The sequence below is a fragment of the Triticum urartu genome, chromosome 5 (assembly GCF_003073215.2).
Source record: "Triticum urartu cultivar G1812 chromosome 5, Tu2.1, whole genome shotgun sequence".
NCBI lineage: Eukaryota > Viridiplantae > Streptophyta > Magnoliopsida > Poales > Poaceae > Triticum > Triticum urartu.
The window spans coordinates 230,156,549-230,169,297 of record NC_053026.1 but is presented as its reverse complement, the minus strand read 5'-3'; positions in this window follow the sequence as shown (position 1 = coordinate 230,169,297).

Here is a 12,749-nt window from a genome sequence, read left to right as displayed (position 1 = left end):
TATAGGCCGTCCGATTTCTATCTGACGGATAGGAAGGAAACTATGGCAATTTTGAAAAAAGATACCCTCACCCCTCTCCACATTTGAAAATAAGGCCTCCCCTCGATCATCTGGATGTTCCGTGGAATGCATGGGCATCTTGCTAGTAATACATATAATATATAGAACATTCATTATAATTTGGGATAATGTGTGGCTTTTGCAGCTCAGGGCTAAATATTTGTTATAATGTAGGGGGCGAGGCACTATACTTTGTGTGATAAACACGGTGTACATATGGAATGTGGTTTAGATTATGAATATCTTGTTAGTAAGTGAAATGTACTATTATTTGGAATCAACAGCAAGTGTATTCACCTACAAAAAAACAAGTGTATTCAAAAAATTGAATTCGAGTTCATATAGTACACATAGTTCATATCTATCTCTATAGTAATCATGTGGTGTGTTGTTAAGGTAATACACGAATGATGGTTGATGTTGGTAACAATCATGATTATAGATTCTTATTCAAATAGAGAAACAAATTCAAATTTAGCTCGAATTGCAGCGGTAGTATATAAATTTGGAATGCACTAAAATGTTGATATGAGTAGGTTACATGCATTATACAGCCACCGAATTTTTTTAATTGGACATACCATGGATTCATAGCTTTGAATAGCATTTGTATAGTAAAAGGGGACAAGAATCTCTCTTTGTGTGGTGTGAATAGTTTTATTTTTTTTCCTTTTTTTTGTTGAGGGAAGTGCGAATTGATTTGGTATGTACAAGTACAATATTACACGTTAGGCTTGTCCCTAAAATTCAACCCACACCTTGTTATATCCCGAAAATTCAGATATCATGCTCCCGAAACTCGCACCTTCGCAACCGGCGCCTTGCTATCCCGAAATTACAACGCGCGCAAAAACTCCCTCCAGCTGCCAAATCCCGACATGCAAAATCCCCCTTCTAACTCTGAGCCAAAAGGGCCGCTAGTTCAAAACGGTGGGGGTACTTTTGTAACACAACCTACATTTTGGACAAGCGCGTCCCTAACTCATGGTTCCCCCCTCCCATTGCCTCCTTTTCGCCATTCAAATCCCAGGCCGCCATAACCTCTCTGCTCCAGCCACGAAACCCCACCCTCCTCCATCCGCCACCTCACTACTACCCTGCCGGAGCCTCTTCCCCGACAGCGTCGTCCACTGCAACAGCTCGACGTCCCTCATCCACCTCCCAGGATGAGGATCCGTCGTCAATCTTGTCGTCTCGCTGGTTCAACCGCCCCGTCCTCCACCTCCAAGGAGCTGCTCTGATGATCGCCCCGTCTATCGCGGCTGCTCCATCCCCATAGCGCCACCTTAACCTGCTCCACCAGAACTGCAACATCCTCACCGACTCCTCGGACGAAGCCGAGGCCTACTCGGCGCCACCAAAGAGGTTGTACACTGATCGCATTGCACCTTCTCCATAACTCGACCTCCCGACTCCGACGGTGCTCCATCCCGCACCCCATGGCACGGCTACCTCGAAGCCGACGCCGCGGGCGACATCTCCATGGCGGCTCTCCCCCAGTGCGAGGCCCCTTCGGCGGTGGCGGCCATACTAGCCGGATCTGCTGCTACTACTCCGGCTCTCGCTCGCACGCTCGCGCTGTTACTGCTTGATGACCCACAAGTATAAGGGATCTATCATAGTCCTTTCAATAAGTAAGAGTGTCGAACCCAATGAGGAGCATAAGGAAATGATAAGCAGTTTTCAGTAAGGTATTCTCTGCAAGCACTGAAATTATCGGTAACAGATAGTTTTGTGGTAAGGTAATTTGTAACGGGTAACAAGTAATAAAAGTAAATAAGGTGCAGCAAGATGGCCCAATCCTTTTTGTAGAAAAGGACAAGCCTAGAAAAACTCTTATATAAAGGAAAGCGTTCCCGAGGACACATGGGAATTATCGTCAAGCTAGTTTTCATCACGTTCATATGATTCGCGTTCGGTACTTTGATAATTTGATATGTGGTTGGACCGGTGCTTGGGTACTGCCCTTCCTTGGACAAGCATCCCAGTTATGATTAACCCCTATTGGAAGCATCCGCAACTACAAAAGAAGTACTAAGGTAAACCTAACCATAGCATGAAACATATGGATCCAAATCAGCCCCTTACGAAGCAACGCATAATCTAGGGTTTAAGCTTCTGTCATTCTAGCAACACATCATCTACTTATTACTTCCCAATGCCTTCCTCTGGGCCCAAACAATGGTGAAGTGTCATGTAGTCAACGTTCACATGACACCACTAGAGGAGAGACAACATACATCTCATCAAAATATCGAACGAATACCAAATTCACATGACTACTTATAGCAGGACTTCTCCCATGTCCTCAGGAACAAACGTAACTACTCAAAAATCATATTCATGTTCATAATCAGAGGGGTATTAATATGCATAAAGGATCTAGACATATGATCTTCCAATGAATAAACTAACTAGTATCAACTACAAGGAGTAATGAAAACTACTAGTAACCCACAGGTACCAATCTGAGGTTTGGAGACAAAGATTGGATACAAGAGATGAACTAGGGTTTGAGATGAGATGGTGCTGGTGAAGATGTTGATGAAGACTGACCCCCTCCCGATGAGAGGATTGATGGTGATGATTTCCCCCTCCCGGAGGGATGTTTCCCCAGCAGAACAGCTCCACCGGAGTCCTAGATTGGTTCCGCCTTGTGGCGGCGGAGTTTCGTCCCGTGAGCTTGCTTATGATTTTTTATCGGAAGAAAGACTTCATATATCAGAAGATGGGCACCGGAGGCCTGCCAGGGGGCCCACGAGATAGGGGGCGCACCCCCACCCTCGTGGCCAGGGTGTGGGCCCCCTCTAGTTGATTCTTTGGCCAATATTTTTTATATATTCCAAAACATGCTCCTGTGAAGTTTCAGGACTTTTGGAGTTGTGGAGAACAGGACTCTAATATTTACTCCTTTTCCAGCCTAGAATTCCAGCTGTCGGCATTCTCCCTCTTTATGTAAACCTTGTAAAATAAGAGAGAATAGTCATAAGTATTGTGACATAATGTGTAATAACAGCCCATAATGCAACAAATATTGATATAAAAGCATGATTCAAAATGGACGTATCGACTACCCTAGGCTTAGAGCTCGCTTGTCCTCAAGCGGAAGCCAATATCGAAAAATATGTCCACATGTTTAGAGATAGAGGTGTCGATAAAATAGAATACGGACATGAGGGCATCATGATCATTCTTAGAACAACAACATATATATATTGTCATATCTATACCTACTATTAAAAGAAATAGGTATTCTTGGTTTGGTTTGGTCCATAGTAAAAGAAATTATATAGCCCAAATTTCTGTCTGTATTTTTATATAGCCTTTTTTGGCATGTCAAAGCATACGGAGGCCGAACTATGTGCGACCACAGCGTGTACGTGGTCTTCAGATTGTAACTTTAGTGGGCTTAGAAGATTCCGCCTGGTTGATGGTTTGGTGAGCCTGCATATCCAAATATGCATGCATCCCTTCAAAAAAAATGCACATATGCATGCATCAAGCAGAAAACCATACGTTGCACAATCCAGTCCCAACTACAAGTCCTTGTGTACAGCTGGTTCGAGCCGAGCCGCCTACACATGCATATATACATGCATCGATGCACTTTAACTCAAACAACCCATACATGCATCCAGCCTGAAACCCTAGATCGATGTAAGTCTCGCCACCACCCTACCTTCCGGACACGGCAACGCCGTTCTTGGACGATGAACTCCCTTGCAGCAACCGATTCAGCTCCAATGCGTCCCCGACGCCAACCTCCCTGAGCAGCTCTTCAGCTTGCAGGGTCACAGAAAAAGAGCACAATGCAAAAAAGATAAACGGAGGACAAGACTCAAGGAGTGGCGGCAGCTAGAGATGAAATAGTGCCACTGGAGCTGCTGCAACCCTAACCAGCTGCTGGGCCGAAGGCCATGCTGTCAGCTCTTGCGCATCCATGTCGATCGGCAAGATCATGCTCAGGAAAAATAAATTGTTTGACGCATCATGATACGGCAAAGCTAGCAGTCCACGCTCAATCATCTAGCATCGACTTTCGCGGCGGCGCGGCTGCCACACAACATCCGCCTGCACACTATTGCGTTTAGAACATGCCTTGCACTAAGAAATTTTGGACCAAACACATGAACGGGCATTTTAAATATGGTGCTATAGCATGCTATACTATTTAGATGTAGTCCGTCGCTAAGAGAGTTAGCGTGCTATTTAAAACTATGAAGGATACCCAGCTGCACTAGCCGCTATAGCAGCCACAAGAGGAGCTTGGCAATGGCCACATCAATTAGAAGACTCCGTCTGACCGTGCATTGTCATGCGAGGGTTTAATTCTGCCATTGCAACGCACGGGCAATTGTGCTAGTGATTTCTTATGCTAAAGTAACAATTCATTCATAGTTTCAAGTATGAATCATAAACTTCATTGAAAACTAACAAACTATAATCTCAGTCATTGAAGCAATTGCAATTTATCATAACATCGGAAAGAGTCAATATAAGAGCTTTTCAGCAAGTCCACATACTCAACTATCATTTAGTCTTTCACAATTGCTAACACTCATGCAATATTTATGGGTATGAAGTTTTAATCGGGCACAGAGAAAGATAGGGGCTTATAGTTTTGTCTCCCAACCTTTTACCTCAAGGGTAATGTCAATAATAATAGTTCATAAAAACTCACATGCAATTAGCTATATATATCAGGATCTTTCCAACACATTGTGCTTGCCAAAGGATAAAATGTAAAAAGGAAAGGTGAAAATCACCATGACTCTTATATAAAGTATAAGACAAGGATAAAAGATAGGCCCTTCGCAGAGGGAAGCAGAGGTTGTCATGTGCTTTTATGGATGGATGCGCAAAATCTTAATGCAAAAGAACGTCACTTTATATTGCCACTTGTGATATGGACCTTTATTATGCAGTCCGTCGCTTTTATTTCTTCCACATCACAAGATCGTATAAAGCTTATTTTCTCCACACTAATAAATCATACATATTTAGAGCGCAATTTTTAATGCTTGCAACAATGACAACTTACTAGAAGGATCTTACTCTAGATATGGTGGACTCTCATGGCAAAACTGGGTTTAAGGATATTTGGAAGCAGAATTAGTATCTCTACTTGGTGCAAAGAATTTGGCTAGCATGAGAGGGAAAGGCAAGCTCAACATGTTGGATGATCCATGACAATATAATTTATTTCGGATGTAAGAAAACATAACCCATTACAGTGTCTTCCTTGTCCAACATCAACATTTTAGCATGTCATATTTTAATGAGGGCTCACAATCATAAAAGATGTCCAAGATAGTATATTTATATGTGAAAACCTCTCTTTCTTTATTACTTCCTATTAATTGCAATGATGACCAAAACTATGTTTGTCAACTCTCAACAACTTTTATTCATCATACTCTTTATATGTGAAGTCATTACTCTCCAGAAGATCCATATGATCTCTTTATTTCCTTTTTATCCTTTCTCTTCTCTTTTATTTTTATTCCCTCCAGATCACGGCAAGATAATCAGGCCCTTGACTCAAAACTAATATTTGTTATATATAGCTCATGACTCGATTACATAGAAGAAACATAAAGCAAAACTCAAAACTAGATCATACTAAAACTTTATTCAACTAGATCAAGATATAATAAAAAGGATCGAACTAAGAGAAACGGTAAAGATAAAAGTGTGATGGTGATACGATACCGGGGCACCTCCCCCAAGCTTGGCAGTTGCCAAGGGGAGTGCCCATACCAGTGTATTTATGTCTCTTTCTTCGTAGTGGTGGAGATGGTGATGATGATAACAATTGTGCCTTCAGATTTTTTATGTTGTAATTGAGAAGAGCGATCTCCTCCTTTAAATCATCGACCTCCGATTCCATCTTCAAGATTTTGTCACATAAATATCCTTTGCTTTTCTGCCGAAAACGAGAAGGAATAGATCGGTTGTTAGACAATTTAGCTCTCTTAGGGAGACTAGACTTCTTGAACTTCATGTGCATATCCCCAGGTTGAGGTAAAGTAACATCCTCCCCTCCGAACTTGAATCATTGATCATCCTCAAATGAGAATCCTCCTCATCATCCGTAGTTCGACCACAAGGAGATAGGTCCCCATAGGTCTTTGGGTCAGAAATGAGATGTGAGACATAGCTCTCTCTGTCGGAGTCTTGAGATGACATATTGCTCTAACTGCAGCAAAAACTGCTCGAAACAAAGACATATGATACTTGTGTGGTATAGTGGTCAAAACCTTCGAGAGATTATATAATGAATTTTTACCGACCAAAAGAAGTATCGTGCAAGAAAACGGACTCCGGAGAGCGCACAAGGTGCCCACGAGGCAGGGGGCGCGCCCAGGGGGTAGGGTGCACCCTCCACCCTCGTGGATGCCTCGTGTCCTTCTCGGACTGCTTCTTAATTTCCTATTTTCTTAAGTATTCCAAAATGGAGAAAAATTGCTATTAGAACTGTTTTGGAGTCGATTTACTTACCGTACCTCATACCTATTCCTTTTCGGAGTCTGAAACGTTCTGGAAAGTGTCCTTTATGTATTCCTCCGGGGTTACGGTTTCAATAACATTAGTTTCCACATTTATAGGATTACCTGAGATATAATGTTTGATTCTTTGACCGTTCACCACCCTCGGATTTGTGCCTTCAAAGTTGTTGATTTTTATGGCACCGGAACGATAAACCTCCTCGATAATGTAAGGATCTTCCCATTTGGAGAGGAGTTTGCCTGCAAAAAATCTTAAACGGGAGTTGTATAGCAATACATAATCACCTACATTAAACTTAGGCTTTTGTATCCTTTTGTCATGCCATCTTTTAACTTTTTTCTTTAAACAGATTAGCATTCTCATAAGCCTGGGTTCTCCATTCATCAAGTGAGCTAATGTCAAAAAGCCTCTTCTCACCGGCAAGTTTGAAATCATAATTGAGCTCTTTAATGGCCCAATATGCCTTATGTCCTAGTTCTAGAGGTAAGTGACATGCTTTTCCATAAACCATTTTATACGGGGACATACCCATAGGATTTTTATATGCAGTTCTATAAGCCCAAAATGCATCATCAAGTTTCTTGGACCAATTCTTTATAGATCTATTAACAGTCTTTTGCGAAATTAATTTAAGCTCTCCATTACTCAATTCTACTTGACCACTAGACTGTGGGTGATACGGAGATGCAATTCTATGATTAACATCATACTTAGCAAGCATCTTACGAAAAGCACCATGAATAAAATGTGAACCACCATCAATCATTAAGTATCTAGGGACTCCAAACCTCAGAAAAATAACTTCTTTAAGCATCTTAATAGAGGTGTTATGATCAACACTACTAGTTGGAATAGCTTCTACCCACTTAGTAACGTAATCAGTAGCAACTAAAATATGTGTATACCCATTAGAGGAAGGAAACGGTCCCATATAATCAAAGCCCCAAACATCAAATGGTTCGATAACAAGTGAATAATTCATAGGCATTTCTTGACGTCTACTAAGATTACCAATTCTTTGACATTCATCACAAGACAAGACAAACTTACGGGCATCCTTGAAGAGAGTAGGCCAATAAAAACCGGATTGCAATACCTTATGTGCAGCTCTATCTCCAGCATGGTGTCCTCCATAAGACTCGGAGTGGCACTTGCGTAGGATCTGTTCCTCTTCATGCTTAGGTACACAACGTCTAATAACACCATCTACTCCTTCTTTATAAAGGTGTGGTTCATCCCATAAGTAATGTCTTAAATCACAGAAAAACTTTTTCTTTTGTTGGTATGTTAAACTAGGTGGTATAAACTTAGCAACATATGTAATTAGCATAATCAGCATACCATGGAGCAGTACGAGAAGCATTTATGATAGCTAATTGTTCTTCAGGAAAGCGATCATCAATAGGTAGTGGGTCATCAAGAACATTCTCTAACCTAGACAAATTGTCTGCAACAAAGTTCTCAGCTCCCTTTCTATCAATATGATATGCACATCAAATTCTTGTAGCAAGAGAACCCATCTAATAAGTCTAGGTTTAGCATTTTTCTTTTCCATAAGATATTTAATAGTAGCATGATTGAACAGTTACTTTAGAATCAACAATAAAAGGTCTGAACTTATCACAAGAAAATACAACTGCTAAAAATTCCTTTTTAGTAGTAGCATAATTTCTCTGGGCACTGTCTAGAGTTTTACTAGCATATTGGATAACATTTAATTTCTTATCAACTCTTTGTCCTAGAACAGCACCTACAGCATAATCACTAACATCGCACATAATTTCAAAGGGTAAATTCCAATTAGGAGGCTGGACAATGGGTGCAGAAATCAAAGCTTTCTTATACCTTTTTGTAAGAGTTTGTCAGAGGCCTTGAAATTTTTGAGAAGTCCTTAATGAACCTCCTATAAAAACCAGCATGACCAAGGAAACTTCTTATACCTTTAATGTCCTTAGGACATGACATCTTTTCAATAGCATCAACCTTAGCTTTATCAACTTCAATACCTCTTTCAGAAATTTTATGCCCCAAGACAATACCTTCTAACCATAAAGTGGCACTTCTCCCAATTCAAGACAAGATTAGTTTCCTCACATCTTTGCAAAACTCGATCAAGGTTGCTTAAGCAATCATCAAAGGAAGTTCCATAAACGGAGAGATCATCCATGAAAACCTCAGCAATCTTTTCACAAAAGTCAGAGAATATAGTAGTCATACATCTATGAAAGGTAGCAGGTGCATTGCATAAACCAAAAGGCATACATCTATAAGCAAAGGTACCGAAAGGGTAAGTAAAAGTTGCCTTTTCTTGATCCTCTTTTGACACGGGTATTTGAGAAAAACCAGAATAACCATCTAGAAAGAAAAAATGTGTATGTTTGGATAATCTTTCTAACATTTGATCAATAAAAGGTAAAGGATAATGATCCTTTTTAGTAGCTTTATTTAATTTGCGGAAATAAATTACCATTCTATAACCTGTAACAATTCTTTGTGGGGTCAATTCATCTTTATCATTAGGAACAACAGTAATACCTCCCTTCTTAGGGACACAATGGACATGACTTACCCACTGACTATCAGCAACGAGATAAATTATACCTGCCTCCAGAAGCTTTAGTATTTCTTTTCTTACCACTTCTTTCATCTTAGGATTTAACCATCATTGGTGATCAACAACCGGTTTTGCGTCATTCTCCAATTTTATTTTGTGCTGGCATAGAGTGGGACTAATGCCCTTAAGATCGTCAAGAGTATATCCAATAGCAGCACGATGCTTCTTCAGAGTTTTCAATAATTTCTTTTCTTCATGATCTGAAAGGTTAGCACTAATAATAACATGATATATCTTTTTCTCATCAAGATAAGCATATTTAAGAGTATCAGGTAATGGTTTAAGCTCAAACACGGGATCACCCTTGGGTGGAGGAGGATCCCCTAGGATTTCAACAGGCAAGTTGTGTTTCAAAATAGGTCCCTGTTTAAAGAATACTTCACCTATTTCCCTTCTTTTCATTCATAAACATATCATTTTCATGGTCTAGCAAATATTGTTCTAAAGGATCATTAGGAGGCACAGAAATAGAAGCAAGACCAATAATTTCATCTTTACTAGGCAATTCTTTATCATGGGGTTGTCTATGAAATTTAGCAAAGTTAAATTCATGAGACATATCCCCCAAACCAATAGTAACAACATCCTTTTTGCAATCTATCCTAGCATTAATAGTATTCAAGAAGGGTCTGCCAAATATAATGGGACAAAAGTTATCTTGTGGGGAACAAAGAACAAGAAAATCAGCAGGATATTTAACTTCCCCACACAAGACTTCAACATCTCTAACAATCCCAACTGGTGAAATAGTGTCTCTATTAGCAAGCTTAATTGTAACATCAATTTCCTCTATCTTAGCAGGTGCAATATCATGCATAATTTCTTTGTATAAGGAATGAGGTATTGCACTTGCACTAGGACCCATATCACATAAGCCATGATAGCAATGATATCCTATTTTAACAGAAATAACAGACATGCCTACAACAAGTCTATGTTTATTTTTAGTATCGAGTCTAGCAATTCTAGCAGCTTCATCACAGAAGTAAATAACATGCCCATCAATATTATCAACCAAGAGATCTTTAACCATAGCAATACTAGGTTCAACTTTAATTTGCTCAGGGGGTGTAGGTGTTCTAGTATTACTCTTACGAACCACAGTTGAAGCTTTAGCATGATCCTTTATTCTAACAGGGAAAGGTGGTTTCTCAATATAAGCGGTAGGAACAATAGGATCAACATTATAAGTGATACTACTCTTTTATTCAACTTTATAGGTTCAACTGCTTTTACTTCAATGGTAGGATTATATTTAAACCACTTCTCCTTAGGAAGATCAACATGAGTAGCAAAGGATTCACAGAAAGAAGCTACTATCTCAGAGTCAAGTCCGTATTTAGTGCTAAATTACGGGAAAACATCGGCATCCATAAAAGATTTAACACAATCAAACTTGGGTGTTATACCTGACTACTTACCTTCATCGAGATCCCAATCTTCAGAGTTGCATTTAATTCAATAGTCTTCATCATAAAAGAACTAGTACAAGAAGTATCGAGCATGGAGCGATTATTGAGAGAAAGCCGAGCATAAAATTTTTGAATAATAATTTCTCTTGAGAGATCATGATTGGGGCATGAATATAACATTGACTTAAGCCTCCCCCAATCTTGAGCGATGCTTTCTCCATCGCGAGGCCAAAAATTATATATATAATTATGATCACGATGAACCAGATGCATAGGATAAAACTTTTGATGAAATTCCAATTTCAATTGGTTATAGTTCCATGATCCCATATCATCACATAGCCTAAACCATGTCAATGCCTTTCCCTTCAATGATAAAGGGAATACCTTCTTGTTGATAACATCCTCGGGCATACCTGCAAGCTTAAATAATCCACAAACTTCATCCACATAGATTAGGTGCAAATCGGGATGTAATGTTCCATCACCTGTGAAAGTATTAGCTAGCAGTTTCTCTATCATACCCGAGGGAATTTCAAACTAAAAAATTTCAGTAGGTTCAGTAGGTTGAGGAGCAACTCTTTGCTCTACTGGTCAGGGTGAAGATACCCCGAACAAGCCCCTCAAAGGATTATGTTCCATAGTAACAAGTGACAGTAAATTTCAGCACATTGTATAAATTTTTCCTTACCAAATTCCACCTACCAAAGGCGCTTCACTCCCCGGCAACAGCGCCAAAAAAGAGTATTGATGACCCACAAGTATAGGGGATCGATCGTAGTCCTTTTGATAAGTAAGAGTGTCGATCCAACGAGGAGCAGAAGGAAATGATAAGCAGTTTTTAGTAAGGTATTCTCTGCTGTCGGATTTTGGGCTCCGGAAAAACCCTTGAGGTTCGAACACTAGGGTGCGCAGGAAGATCTCTCCTCCCTCTAGCTCATGCCCTCACCGCAATTTCAAGGCTCAGCACATCCAACTCACAGAACAAAGGGACACAAGATTTATACTGGTTCGGGTCACCGATGTGGTGTAATACCCTACTTCAGTGTGGTGTGGTGGATTGCCTCTTGGGCTGTGGATGAATAGTTACAAGGGAAGAACATCCTATTTAGGAGAGGTGCTCTTGTGCTTGGCGAGTTTGTGTGGTCGCCTTTGTGGAATGGATCCGGTCCAAGATGAGATGATCCCTCTATGGTGGTGGCTAGTTCTATTTATAGAGGCCCGGGTCCTCTTCCCAAATATTAGGCGCGAAGGGATCCCACAACGGCCAATTTAAAGGGGGATAGCTAGTACAAGCTATCCTGACAAAAGATGGTCTTCGCCTGCCGAAGGCTCTGGTGATGACACCGTCCTGGGCTCCATGGTGACCTCCGTCCTGCCGTCCTGCTAGTCTTGGTCTCATTGCACCGATATGGAAACCTTTGCTTGACGCCTCGGGACACCGCGCCTGCGCTTGCCCCTTTAGCACCAAAGAGGAAACAAGGACACTGCGCGCGCTGGCGCCCGCCTGGTGCCCGTCTGGCCTTGGTCATCATGGCTTGCGTCATAGGAATCTCGCGAGGTGTCCCTTGCCTTGATCTCTCTGCCCCTCGCGAGCCAGCCTGGTGAGGCCGCCCCTGAGGAGGTCTTCCGTCGTCTGCCTCATGAGGCTCGGCCCCTCACGATGGTCTTGAGTGTTTGCTGGTGAAGATGGGCTGTACGGGGCCGTTGACGGAGCCACGCCATGGGCCACAGGCAGGAAAGTCTGGAGACCTAGTTCCGAGGACGCCAACAGTAGCCCCCAGACCCAAGGCGCACTCGGACAAGTGCGGAGCACCGCGGGCCCCAACAGCCTGCGGCCTTGTTCGACGCGTGGCGATTGATTGGACGTGGGCATCTCCGCTTCCCCATGCTGCCTCGGCAACTGCCCGACTTGACGTGTCCCTGCTGCATGCAGAAAAAAGGCCATTATTACCTTAGATCATGGAGGCCGACGGATGGCCTCCTCTAGGCTATAAATGGGAAGGGGGCGAATCCCCCGTCACCCATCTCTTCCTCCAATCCTCCTGCTTCTTCCTATCCCTTGCTTCATCGCTAGCAACGACACTCAGGGCACCGGTGAAGAGGTTCTCGACCGCAGAAAAGGGGAAGGCCTGCCAGCAGGGGCCAGCGAA